General features: G+C 38.4%; 1 protein-coding gene across 4 annotated transcripts in view; it reads right to left on the bottom strand.

Annotated features, from left to right (window-relative positions):
• LOC101427525 (zinc finger protein 565-like) overlaps positions 1 to 12,155 on the bottom strand; it is a 43,532-nt gene extending 31,377 nt beyond the window's left edge. The window contains exon 1 of one of the 4 annotated variants that reach the window (XM_058301488.1): positions 12,077 to 12,155. The gene's annotated coding sequence lies outside the window, so the exon portion shown is untranslated. Of the gene's footprint in view, positions 1 to 11,859 lie in introns of all 4 variants that reach the window. The other 3 variants (XM_012522861.3, XM_071216607.1, XM_058301487.2) reach the window with 3 other exon arrangements.
• Between the last annotated feature and the right edge of the window lie 2,834 nt (positions 12,156 to 14,989).

Raw genomic sequence — 14,989 nt, 5'->3', positions numbered from 1 at the left:
GTAGCATTTCTCTATACTACTGATGAGCAACCTAAGGAGGATTTTTTAAAAAATTCCATTCATATAATGACTAAAAGAATCAAATATTTAGGAATAAAATTAACCAAGGACATAAAGTACCTGTATTCAGAAACTATAAAACATTATTTAAGAAACCAAAGAAGACCTAAGTAAACAGAAATACATTCCATGTTCCTGATTTGGAAGACTAAATATTGTTAAGATATCAATTTTACCTAAACTAATTTACAGATTCAAGCAATCCCAATCAAAATCCAAATGGGTACTTTGCAAAAGCCAATTATCAAATTTATTTGGAAGGATGAGGAGCTCCAAACTGCCAAAAATCCCTTTTTAAAAAATGAAGTTGGAAGACTCTCACTTCCTGACTTTAAGTAATATTACTTCTACAGTGGTAAAAACAACATGGTACTGGCTGGCATAAAGATAATGACCAATGAAACTGAATTGAGAACTCAGAAATAGACCCTTGTATCTATGGTCAAGTGATTTTTGACAAGACTGCCAAGCCTACCTAGCTGGGCCAGAATAGTCTATTCAACAAATGGTGTTGGGAGAATTGGATATCCATATCCAAAAGAAAAAAAGAGGACTTCCATGTCACACCTTATACAAAAATTAACTCAAAATGGATCAAGGACCTAAAAGCCACAACCATAGGGAAGTGGATGTGGCTCAACTGATAGAGCATTCGTCTACCATATGGAGGGGAGGGTCCGGGGTTTGATCCCCAGGGCCTCCTTACCCATGTGTAAGTTGTCCCTCGCGCAGCGCTGCCCCACACAAGGAGTGCCGTGCCACACAGGAGCGCCCCCGTGTAGGGGTGCCCCATGCGCAAGGTATGCGCCCTGCAAGGAGAGCTGCCCTGCGTGAAAAAAAACCCAGCCTGTTCAGGAGTGGCACCACACACACAGAGAGCTGCCGCAGCAAAATGACACAACAAAAAGGAGACGCAGTTTCCCAGTGCCACCTGGTAACGCAAGCAGATGCAGAAGAACACATAGCGAATGCACACAGAGAGCAGATAATGGGGGAGAGAGGAGAGAAATAAATAAAATAAACCTTAAAAAAAAAAGCTACACCCATAAAACTCCATAAAATTCTCTTGAAGAAAATTTAAGGAAACATCTTCAAGATCTTATAGTAGGTGGTAGTTTTAAACCTTACATCCAGTGCAGAAGGAACAAAAGAAAAAAAAATAGATAAATGGGACCTCCTCAAAATTAAGCCTTTTCGGGTTTTTTTCAGCAAATTTTTAACTGTGTTTTTTTTAAAGATACATAGATTGGACAAAATGTTACATTAAAAAATATAAGAGATTCCCTTATCTTTTTGCTCTTCAAAAGACTTCGTCAAGACTTCTACTCAATGCAAGAAGTTATCTGGAAACCACATATCCAATAAGGGTTCGGTATCAATGTTATATAAGGATATCATACAACCCAACAATAAAAACATAAGGAACCCAATTTAAAAATGGACAAAGACATTTATCCAAATGTCTATTTTTAAATTTTTAAATAGACATTTATCCAAAGAGGAAATAAATACAATAGCCAAAAAGCACATGAAAAAACATTCTCACTAGCAATTACAGAAATGTAGATTGAGACAATGAAATATCATTTCACACATTATAGAATAGCCATTACTAAAAAACAAACAAAAAAAACAGAAAACTACAAGTGCTGGAGAGGATATGGAGAAATAGGAACACTCCTTCACTGTTGGTGGGAATGTAGAATTGTGCAACCTCTGTGGAAGACAGTTTGGCAGTACCTCAAGAAGCTGAATATAGAACCGCTGTATGATTCAGCAATCCCATTATAAGGAATATATTCAGAACTGAAAGCAAAAAATGCAATCTAACATTTTCACACTGATGTTCAGAGAAGCATTTTTCACAATTGCTAAAATACAGAAAATCACAAGTGTCCATCATCTGATAAGACATATACATACAATGAAATACTTTCAGTTGTAAGAACAAGTGAAATTGGGATGCTTATGACAATATGGATGAAACTTGAGGACACTGTTGAGTGAAATAAGCCAGACACAATAGGACAAATATTGTATGGTCTCACTAATATGACCTAAATAGGATGAGTAAACCCTTGGAGGTAAACTCTAGACTATAGGCTACTAGGAGATAAAATGTGGGTTGAGAATTGGAGCTGATGTTTAATATATGAATTTTTAATAAGGTTTACTGTAAAAGTGTGGAAATGAAGAGAATTAATGGTAACACATTATAGTGAATATAACTTACACTGCTGATTTATAAATGAGATTGTGGCTGAAAGGGTGGTGGATGTAAATGTCAATTGAGAGGAAACTAGGGAATGCATAACATAGTGAAGAGTGCAGTTAATACTATAAACATAAGAATGCTCTTCTTTTACAAAGTGCTAAAAATACGGTGATACATAGGAAAATTACAACTAATGTAACTTATGGACTTATTTACGATAATACTGTAATTTTTTTAAGCAATGGCAAAGAAGATATATCAATTCTAAGGTGCAAGAATACAAGGGTATAAGCAGGTATGGGATTTTCCTCTTGAAGTAATGAAAATGTTCTAAAATTGACTGAGGTGATGACAGCACAACTCTGAACAAAATTGAGAGCAACTAAATGTTCACCTTGAATGGACTGTACAAAGCATAGGACTGTATAGCACAGGGAATCCAATGGCGAAAGATGAACAGTGATTAACAGAACAAATATGAGAATGCTCTCTCATAAACTAATGCAAATACATAATACTAATAGTGTTAATAATCAGGTGGGCTGGAGAAAAATACACCAAATATAAGGTATGGGCTACAGTTAGTAGTACTATTTTGACAATGCTTTTTCATAGTTGTTAACAAACGATGGTGGGGTGATCTATGGGAGCTCTTTATGATGATATGTATGTTTGTTTTGTACATTCACAACTTTTACTATAAAATTGCTTATGAATGTTCATGTATGAATGATATACTTCAATAAAATTTTATTTAAGGAAAACACTAAGAATTCTGCTAAAGCTGGAATGACACAATCTTCCTCAGGTGTTGTAGCAAAAAGTCTTAATTCTAACCTCCCCACAGGAAATTTCTTGAAATCTAGGTTTCTATACTTGTGTTTTTAACTCTGTTTAGCATCCCACAATAATTAATTTTAAATATTAGCTATAATTTCCTAGTCCCTTATTACAAGATACAGAAGTGTCTTCTTTTGCTTTATTTTTCATTAACCATATATTTTGGAGAGGGGGACATCATTTTATATGTACATAAACAGTAACTTTATGGGCTATTAAATATTCCATTTTAAGAATGAGCCATAACTTATTTAATTAGCTGCTTAATGACCAATATTTATGGGAAGCGGATTTGGCTCAATGGATGGAGCATGTGCCTACCACATGGGAGGTCCAGGGTTCAAACTCAGGGTCTCCTGAGCCGTGTGATGAGCTGGCCCATGCACACTGCTGATGCGCGCAAGGAGTGCCGTGCCACACAGGGGCATCCCCTGTGTAGGGGAGCCCCATGCGCAAGGAGTGCACCCCATAAGGAGAGTCACCCAGCGCGAAAAAAGTGCAGCCTGCTCAGGAGTGGCGCCGCACACATGTACAGCTGATGCAGCAAGATGACGCAAAAAAAGAGACACAGATTTCCGGTACCACTGATAAGAATACAAAGCAGACACAGAAGAACTCACAGTGAATGGACAGAGAGAGCAGACAAGTAGGGAGAGGCCAGGAAGAGGAAGAGAAATAAAAATAAATAAATAAATCTTAAAAAAAAGTCCATATTTACATTGTTCCCAAGCTTTTGTTATTTATATTTTATTATACATGTACAAATGTATTTGTAGCACTGTGAGGAGCTATGTATTTTAAAATTTAAATTTTGACACAGGAATTGTAAACAGTCCACTAGAAAGGCTCTATTATCATTTGTTGGTACTGAAAGCTTTTGTATATTCTATCAACTGCTGATCCAAACCCATATAAAATAAAGTTTTATAGGTTCATCTGGCAGAAGGAAAATGATACTGGTTGGATATGAGTGAAGAGAAACATAAAGGGAAATATGAGGGTAAATTTATTTATTTATTTATTTTTTCTGTTAATTTAATTTAATTTTTTTTTATTGACTTTGTAATAATATTACATTAAAAATATATATGTGAGGTCCCATTCAACCCCACCCCCCACCCCCCTCTCCCCCCCCCCAACAACACTCGTTCCCATCATCATGACACATCCATTGGATTTGGTAAGTACATCTCTGGGTACCTCTGCACCTCATAGTCAATGGTCCACATCATGGCCCATACTCTCCTCCACTCCTTCCGGTGGGCCCTGTGAGGATTTACAATGTCCGGTGATTACCTCTGAAGCACCATCCAGGGCAGCTCCATGTCCCAAAGACGCCTCCACCTCTCATCTCTTCCTGCCTTTCCCCATACCCATTGTCCACCATGTCCACTTTTCCCAATCCAATGCCACCTCTTCTATGTGGACATTGGATTGGTTGTGTCCATTGCACCTCTATGTCAAGAGGAGGCTCAGATTCCACATGGATGCTGGATGCAATCCTCCCATTTTCAGTTGTAATCACTCTAGGCTCCATGGTGTGGTGGCTGTCCTTCTTCAACTCCATCTTAGCTGAGTGTGGTAAGTCCAATAGATCAGATTGTAGGTGCTGGAGTCTGTTGAGGCTCAGGACCTGGCTATCACATTGTCAGTCCAGAGATTCAAATCCCCTAAATATATCTTAAACCCCAACATTAACTGCACCTCCAGCACATTAGCATGAAAGTCTTATGAAGGGAGATCCCATCTGAGTCCAGATTCATCACACATAAACACCATTTCCAAAGAGGGGCCATCTGCCCTGGTAGTTGACCCCATTGGCCATGACCATAACTCCCATGGGTCTCTTTAGCCCTCACAGGAACCAATATCTGGGGGTTGTATCTGCTTTATCTGTCTCTCTGACTCTGCTCAGTTGTGCATGAGGGCAATCCTTCTGCCAGCCTCCAGACTCTTTTTTAGAAACTCGTAGCCATATAAACTCATTTCTCCTTTCCATTTCCCCCTTACTTTAGGTCAAACAGCATTTTAAAGTCATGGTATTTTATGTAGACATGGATATTCTGCCGATCCGCATTGAACCTTCCGTATAAGGTCATTTTCCAGTTGCATCATCAGTTGGTAGTTGATAGTGGTCCCTCGTTGCCAGGGAGGCTCATCCCCGGGTGTCATGTCCCACGCTGGGGGGAAGGCATTGCATTTACATGCTGAGTTTGGCTTCGAGACTGGCCACATTTGAGTAACATGAAGGCTGACAGGAGGGAATTCCCAGGCACAATGTTGCTCTAGGCCTTGTTCTTATTTTAGGTTTATCAGCTCACAAGTATAGTCATTAGCTTCAGGGGCTCCCTGTTGAACCTTGAGGGTAAATTTAATTCAGCATTAACCAGACAAAAAAGCATACATGATTATGAGACACAAATTTGCATGGTTAAGTAAATATAGAATTAAATTATATTATAGACTTATTATTCCAGCAATGGAAGAACTCTTATCATTGACATAAAGGCAGTGGCCACCAGAGGTTCTGAGGGATGGGAGAGGGAAGGATAGGTATGATATGGAGCATTCTAGGGACATTGGATGTGACCTGCATGACATTACTGTGATGGATACAGACCACTGTAAATTTTGTCATAACCTAAAAAATTGTGCAGGACAGAGTGTAAACTATAACGTAAACTGCAGTCCATGGTTAGTAGCAATCCTTCAATATGTGTTCATCAATTGTAGCAAATAAACCACACTAATGTGGGGAACGTGTGGGAGGGGGAGGGAATGGGGAATATGGGGCTCCCTTATATTTTTTTATATAACACTTATGTAATCTGAAGCTTCTTTTAAAAAAAAATTAGTTAAAAAAAGTTCATTACCAAGAAATGTTCAGGAGTAAGGAGGGTTGGAAGAAGCTAGAAAATGGAGTTTAACAATTTCCAAGGTTCTAGTACTACTGGGAAATAGTGAAAATAATTTGTAGTCAGCTGGAATACTGTAAAGATACATGTTTGTCTTGGTTTGTCTTTTGTGGACCCCAGAATATTTTGTTCTTAAGCTAACCCATTCCTGTGCCTGTAAATGCGGTACAGATGGGGTCTATTGTGTAGATTCATTTAAGGGAATTTGATTAGATAGATTACTTGATTAGATGGTTTTTGATTGGACTGCACCACTGAGACACAACACAGTTTGGATCTCTGTCCTCTTGCTGGGGCTTATAAACTGAGAACACACAGAGAGAGCAGAAAAAGGAAGCCACCATTTTGACCCTGACATATGAAAGAGGATTTGAGGATCACTAGCAGCTGAAGCTGAAGCATGAAGCCCCCAAGAGGCTGGGCCCACAGTGCAGCTTAAGGGTGAGGAGATGAACCATGTCTGATCACCCATAGTGAGCTCTGAGAGATGGTGAGTCTTAAGTGGAAAGCAGGGACCTAGGCAGGGATTGGCTGCCATCTTGCCTTGCCATGTTGCAGGATGCCAGGATCACCAGTACCTGGCTTTAGTAAGACAGCATCTCTAATGATGCATTGATTTGGACATTTTCACAACCTCAAAACTGTAGGCGTTTACCCTAATAAATTTCCACTCATAAAAGCCAACCCATTTCTGGTACTTTCTATTGACAACCCTGTGGCAAACGAAGACAATGTTATAATCTCTAGGGTAAACACAAAAAGAAACATGAACTAATATACAACAAACTAATAGAAGAAAAACAATGGAAATATGAAAGTATAATCAATCCAAAGTAAGGCAAAAGAGAACATAAAACAAATGTACTAAATAGAAAACAAATAATAAGAGGGTAAATATAAATTCAACTATATAAATAAATATATTTAATATAAACATGATAATATAAGCCATGAAAATACTAAAATTGTCAGAGTACATTTAAAAACAAAACCCAACTACTTGCTGTTTTCAAAACACGTCTATTAAATATAAAGGTAGAGAAAGCTTGAAAGTAAAAGGATAGAAAAAGATATAGCATGTAAATACTAAACAAAAAAACATCAGGTGTAACTACAGAAATAAAAGGCAAAAATAGAATTTATGTATACTAATTATTCTGGCCTTAAACAGTAATATTTTATAATAACATAGAGGTCAGTCCAACAAGAAAATCACAAAATCCTAGATCTATATGCACTCAGAAACATAACCTCAAAATACATAAATATATAAAATTAATATAAAAGTTGACATAAAAGAAAAAATAGACAAAAATTCATTTATAGTGGAAGATTTAATACATCTGTCTCAATAGCTGATGTAAGTAGAAAAAGAAATCAGTAAAGATTAAAGAGCTGAGAAGCATAAATAATGAAGTTGACCTAATTGACATAATGCACAGTATAATCAAGTAACTGAATTCATATTCTTTTCTAGTGTACTTGGTATTTTTACCAAAATTGGTCATAATCTGCATCCTAAGGAAAGGCTCTAAAATTTTCAACAAGGAAATCATTCAGAGTATATTCTCTGACTATATGAAAGAAAACTAAATGTCATTAATGAAAAGAAACCAGAAAATCTCCAACTGCCTGTAAATTAAACAGTACATTTAGAATAATCCATGCATAAGAGAAGAAATCAAAACAAAAATTACAATATATTATGAACTGAAAAATAATGATGCATGATGTAACAAAACTTATGGGATGCACTGAACTCATTGCATAGAGGAAATTATAGCCTTAAATGCATGCACTAGAAAAGAATAAGGCTAAAAATCAAGTGTTTATGTTTCCATTTCAAGAAACTAGAAAAGGAACCTAATGAAAAATAATATGAAAAGGAAATAAATCGTGACAGAAAAATCAACAAAATCAAAATCTGTTCCTTTAGAAGACTGATAAAAATCCTAATAAGACTTACTAAGAAAAGACAGAAAACATAGGTATTATCAAAAAGAAAATAAGAAAATATTATGAACAACTTTAAGACAATGTGAAACATTAGCAAAGCTGTCAAAACAAGAAATACAAAATGTGAATAATCCATTATGTCTTAAAGATACCTGCCACTAGAGTCAGAGAGACAGATAAAGCAGATACAACCCCCAGATATTGGTTCCTTTGAGGGCTAAAGAGACCCATGGGAGTTATGGTCATGGCCGATGGGGTTAACTACCAGGGCAGATGGCCCCTCTTTGGAAATGGTGTTTATGTGTGATGAATCTGGACTCAGATGGGATCTCCCTTCATAAGACTTTCATGCTAATGTGCTGGAGGTGCAGTTAATGTTGGGGTTTAAGATATATTTAGGGGATTTGAATCTCTGGACTGACAATGTGATAGCCAGATCCTGAGCCTCAACAGACTCCAGCACCTACAATCTGATCTATTGGACTTACCACACTCAGCTAAGATGGAGTTGAAGAAGGACAAACACCACACCATGGAGCCTAGAGTGATTACAACTGAAAATGGGAGGATTGCATCCAGCATCCAGGTGGAATCTGAGCCTCCTCTTGACATAGAGGTGCAATGGACACAACCAATCCAATGTCCACATAGAAGAGGTGGCATTGGATTGGGAAAAGTGGACATAATGGACAAAGGGTATGGGGAAAGGCAGGAAGAGATGAGAGGTGGAGGCGTCTTCGGGACATGGAGCTGCCCTGGATGGTGCTTCAGAGGTAATCACCGGACATTGTAAATCCTCACAGGGCCCACTTGATGGAATAGAGGAGAGTATGGGCCATGATGTGAACCAATGTATATGAGGTGCAGAGGTGCCCAAAGATGTACTTACCAAATCCAATGGATGTGTCATGATGATGGGAACGAGTGTTGTTGGGGGGGGGGAGAGGGGGGGTGGGGGGGGTGGGGTTGAATGGGACCTCACATATATATTTTTAATGTAATATTATTACAAAGTCAATAAAAAATAAAAAAATTAAAAAAAAAAAAAAGATACCTGCCACTGAAAATGTCTACAAAGAAAACCAAAGCTCAGATGACTTCTTCCAAACATTTAAGAAAACAATGACACCAATCTTAAGCAAACCTTTCTAGGGAAAAGAAAAATAATATTTTCCACATCTTTTTATGAGGTCAGCATAACATTGATACCAAAATCTGACAAGGCCATCATTAGAAACTTAATTACTAACCAATCTCATTCATGAACACAGCTGCAAAAATCCTAAGGAAAATTTCAGCAAATCAAAATTAGTAATATATAAAAAAGATAATATATCACACTTATGTCAGGTTTATTTGAAGGGCTATTTGACATTTGAAAAAAATCAATCATTCACAGAAAAGGGGGGAAAATCACATGATCATCTAATTAGGTGCAGAAAAATCATTTCACAAAATTTGACACTTAATCATGATTTAAAAACAATACAAAGCTGAGCAAACCAAAAATAAAAGGGAATTTCATCAACCTGACAAAATATATCTAAAACTGCTGCCTCAAATATCCTAATTAACACTTAAATAATTAATTACTGAAAACTTTCCCCCTAAATTGGTAAAAAGAAAAGAATCACCACTTTTATTCAACTAGAGATCTACATTAGCTGGGCAAGAAAAAGAAACAAGAAGCATAAGCACTGAAAAGGAAGCACGTAAACTAACTTCATGGATGATATGATTGTGTACATAGAAAATCTGTAAGAATTTACCGATTCATTTTCATATACTGGGGAAAGCATGATCTTTTCAATAAATGGTGCTGGGTCGATTAATATCTACGTGGGACGGAAAAGCATAACTCTATTCCAGGTAGCTGCAGATATAAATGTGTTAAACAGGACACTGTTTAAAAGCACCAACCATAAAGAGAAAAATTGAATATATTAAAATTGAGAACTTCCATTAATCAAAAGATACTGAGGCAGGCTAGATTAGGGAATAAAGAGACAATCTGGGACCTGGCAGAAAGACATGGCCGTGGAATATGTGGCCGTGGAGAGACCCACAAGATGGTTGCTGGAAGAGCCCCACGAGAACGCCCATTCAGAACAGAATTTCCACCATTATCAAAGAAAAGTCCCCAGATATTCTCAAGGGGCCTTACCATTGGGACCCCCAGGGGAATCGTCATGTGGGTAGCCAATCAAAACTACAAACAGCTGGGACACTTCCCCCAAACATTAACAAGGTGCAAGGTAATTAATGGTTTAAAAAGCAAACGCAGAAGCTAAATCATCCCTTTTTACCCTTTTTCCTGTTTTTTTGCCCTTTTTCTCCCTGCCTGGATTAGCACATAAATAGACCAGGGGATTTGTAATCTATAATGGGGATTTTTAGTCTGTAAATCAGCCCTTCTTACCCCTTTTACCCCTTTTCCTCTCTCTGCCTGGACTAATCTGCAAGTATACCTGAGACCCATAATCTTCTTGTTTTCTCCCATTTCTCTTCTCATTTTCTTAATAAACTACTGGCCTAACTGAACTGGCGTGTACTTAAAATTCTTTTTTTGTAACATAGCCAGGAACCTAGAGAAAATCCGGCAACAATACCACGAGTGCAAGTCACGGACTGGAATTAGGTATTTACTACAATACAGACACCCAACAAAGGAATTATCTCCGGAATATATATTTTTAAATCTCTTTAAATCGGTAACAAAAAGAAAACCCAACAGAAAAACGGGCAAAAACACGGACACTTCACAAAAGAAACTATCCAAATGGCCAATAAACATAAGAGATATGATAAATTTATTAGTCATTAGGAAAATGTACACCCGCCAGAAGGTCTGAAATGAAAACATGAAAAATACAAAATATTGGTGAGTTTACGAAGTTACTGGAACTCTCATTACACTGCTGACGAGAGTGTAAATTGGTGCGACTACTTTGAAAAACTGCTTGGCAGTATCCAATAAAATAGAAAATATGTACTCCGTATATACATATAGCCCAGCAACTTCACTCTTTTGTATACACCGAGCAGAAATGCACATTTAAGTGCACTGAAGGGCACTCTTGAAATGTTCCTGGAGTAAGACTTGTGACTGCTGGCAACAAATTAGAATCTATGCAAATGCACATTACAGTGGAATTAGGTTATATCACCCAAAAGACGACTACTCAAGAGTAATGAGAATGGATAAACCACCAATAGCAATAACAATAATCTCACAAACAAACCTGAGCAAAAGAAGCCAGACAGAAAATGGTATTACTGTGAACATCCATTAGATAAAATTAAAATAAGGAAACCTATAATATTAGAAGTGAGAATAGTGATTAATGGTCGCAGTAAACCGGGCAGGAGCGCAGTAGAACCGGCATTCTGACAACGTCCTGTGGATTTTTGTTTCCAGTCTCAGTACTAATTACAAGGGTGTGTTGTTTGTGAAAATTCATCAAGTTGTATAATTATACATACAGTTTTCTGTAGTGCGTAAATATACTAGAAAAAGCAAGATTAAAATTATTAAAATCACAATCAGTTCTTATACCCGTTCAACTAGGCAGTATTTAAAAATTCTGACTATGGGAGTTTGAAGAATCACTTCGAGGATCACCTGGGCATTACTTAAAGAGGCTGAAAACATTTAGACCTTTTAAAACATGATCCATACAAGTCCCAAACAAACTCCACAGAAGGATGTGGCCCCAACAGGCCTCACTAACAGAGACCAGTGGCCCCAAGGCTCGCCACAGCGGAAGCGCACGGTACGGCCCCAGCACTTCCCCGGCGCAAAGGCCAGCCGCGGGCCCTCCGCCCGCTTTCCTCCGCGAGGCCAGGCCCCGCCCCGCTCGCTCGGCGCGGTACCTCCTCTCTCAGTCTCCGAGCGACAGGCCCCACCCCCTGTCGTGCTAGGGCCCGCCTCCTGTCCCGCCCCTCATTCCACCTGATTAGGCCGGCGTGCGACACCTCGCTTCAGCAGTTTGCCATAGCCCGCTAGCCTCAGAGAGACACGCGCACATCTAGTTACAGACAGACGCAAAGTGGTCGTCATCCGCACACCGTCACGCTCTTCAGCCCGCACCTGCGCCGAGCCCCACACAAGCGGCTACCACGCCATCTCTGAGCCCTGGAGCCTCCGCCAGGCGCGGCAGCAGCCAATCAGCGGCAGGAGGCCCAGTCAGGGCGGAAGGAGTCCAGGGCGCGGGGAATGCCGGGAAGTGTAGTCTCTGATGGTCGGAGATGGTTGGGGGTGATGGGGGAGTGTCAGAGCCAAGTAATTTCTCCACAGTCTGAGCTGGAGCCAACCGCTCCTAGGTCGTAACGTATGCCCGGCCCTGTTTTCAGGTGATTCCAGCCTGCAAGTCCCTGAGGGTCCGGAGCACTCTCCGGGAGAGCCTGGCCTGACTTCGGAGACTGGAAAGCCTCGGACTTGCCGCCCAGGGCGCCGTCCCAGGAAATCTCCCGGACGCCACCGCTCCGGAGGAAACTCGCGAAGGTCGCAGGTTCCTGTCGATGTTCATTACGGCTTTTTCAGGAAGTCCGTGTGGCTCTGATCAAGAGGCCCAGACTTAGGCAGCCACAAGTCCTGGATTCTAAATGATGAAATGTTGGCCTAGGGACGTTGGGGAATTCGAGGCAAAATTTCCAGCCACACCACTGTCTCCACTACCAATCTTTCTTTAACCCATGCCAGCTCTCTGCCTTGTCCAGTGAGAGAAGTTTCCTGGGAAAGGGGATAGGCCCTTCAGTCCTGCACAAGAATCTGATATCAGTCAATTAAAGTATCTATTTCCCCGTCTGTTTGGGACTCTTTTCGTTTAAAATTTTTCATCCTTGTTAATGTTCCTAAAGAAAATGTATGCTGATTAAAAATTAGGAAGTTCATTTAAAGGAAAAGGAGAAAACCATCTCTCATAATCCCACTAACTTTGAGTTAACCGTTGTTAACACATGTAGGTTTAGTTTGTTATTCCTATACTTTATATCTAGTGTTATATTTTTAGGACTTTATCAGACTTTGAAAGTCTTTCCACCACCACCCACCCCAGACCTCCAATGCACTGATCTGACCTTTTCAGAGCCCCTTACCTAGCCCTTTCTCTTATCCCTTTTTAAATTTCTTGGTCAGTCATTATATTTACTCATTTGCAAATACCCTAACTTGTTCTCTTCCTTTGATTAAATTCTAGTTTTAAAAGTCTCTGCCTTTTGCTAACTATTGCCAGTGCTTTTAAACACCGTATCAGAAGTGCTAGCCTAGAACAGTTAAGCATGAGAAAGAAATAAAAGGCATCCAAATTGGAAAGGAACACGTTAACACTAACGCTTTTTGCAAATTACATGATTCTATATACAGCAAATCCAAAAAAATATATGCAAGAAAGCTACTAGAGCCCATAAACAAATTCAGGAAAGTGGTGAGGACAAGATCAATTGCAAAAAAAAAAAAAAATCAGTGATGATTCTATACACCAGCAATGAGTAATCTGAAAAGGCAGTCAAGAAAACAATTCCATTTACAATAACAACTAAAAATATCAAGGAATAAACTTAACCAAGGATATAAAGGACTTGTATATAGAAAATCTCAAACCATTAATTAAAGAAATTAAAGGAAACCTAAAAAAATGGAAAGGTGTTCTGTGCTCATTAATTGGAAGATAATATCTAAGATATAACTACTAGCCAAAGTGATTTACAGATTTAATGCAGTCCCAGTAAAAATTCCAACAGTCTTTTTTTTTTTTACAGAAATGGAAAAGCTAATCAACAAATTCATATGGAAGGCAAGGGACCCCATTAACCAAAATCTTCCTGAAAAAGAACAAAGTTGGAGGACTCACACTTGCTGATTTCAAAAATTATTTCTAAGAGACAGTAATCAAAACAGTATAGTACTGAAACAAGGACAGGCATATACACCAATAGAGTAGAACTGAGCATGCAGATAAAAGCCCACACATCTACAGCCAACTGATTTTTGAAGGGGCAGGGGTCAAGTCCACTCATTGGAGAAAAAACTGTCCATTCAACAAATGGTGTTACAAAAACAATATCACATGCAAGAGAATAAAAGTGGACCCTTACTTCATACCATATGCAAAAAATTAACTCAAAGTAAATTACCTAAAAATAAGAGCTAAAACTATAAAACTCTTGGAGGAAAACATAATAAGGTAACATCTACAGGGCCTTATTTTAGGTCATGGATTCTTAGACTTTATACCAAAATCAAGTGACCAAAGAAAAATAGATGAGGGACTTCAGCAAAATTAAAAGCTTCTGTGTATCTAAGGACATTATTTAAAAAGTGAAAAGAGAAACAACATTATGGGAGAAAATATTCGTAAAACATAATTCTGAAAGGGTTTGATATCCATAATATATAAAGAACCCCTACAAATTGACAACAAAAAGACAAACAGCCCAATTAAAACATGGGCCAAGGACTTTAATAGACATTTCTCAAAAAAATATGCAAATAGTCAGTAAGCACATGAAAAGATGCTCAATATCATTAGCCATTAGGAAAATGCAAATAAAAATCACAGTAAGATACCACCTCACACCCACTAGAATGGCAATTATTTAAAAAATAGTAAGTGCTAACATGGATGCAGAGAAATACGAGCCCTTGTACATTATTAATAGGAATATAAAATGGCATAGCCATTTTACAGTGACAGTTCCTCAAAAAGCTAAACATAGGACTATCATAAGACCCAGCAATCCCACTTCTAGGTATATACCCCAAAGTACTGAAAGCAGGCATTCTAACAGATATTTGTATATCAATGTTCATAGTAACATTATTCACAATAGCCAAAAGGTGGAAGCAACACAAATGTCCATCAGCAGATGAATGGGTAAACAAAATGTGGTATATACATACAAAGGAATATTACTCAGCCTTTAAAAGGAATAAAGTTCTGATATATGCTACTACATGGATGAACCTTTAAGACCACTTAGATTGAAATCAGTCAGACACATA

The sequence above is a fragment of the Dasypus novemcinctus genome, chromosome 8 (genome assembly GCF_030445035.2).
Source record: "Dasypus novemcinctus isolate mDasNov1 chromosome 8, mDasNov1.1.hap2, whole genome shotgun sequence".
Lineage (NCBI taxonomy): Eukaryota > Metazoa > Chordata > Mammalia > Cingulata > Dasypodidae > Dasypus > Dasypus novemcinctus.
Note: the sequence above shows the minus strand (reverse complement) of the source record. Positions and strands in the feature narration are given on the sequence as shown.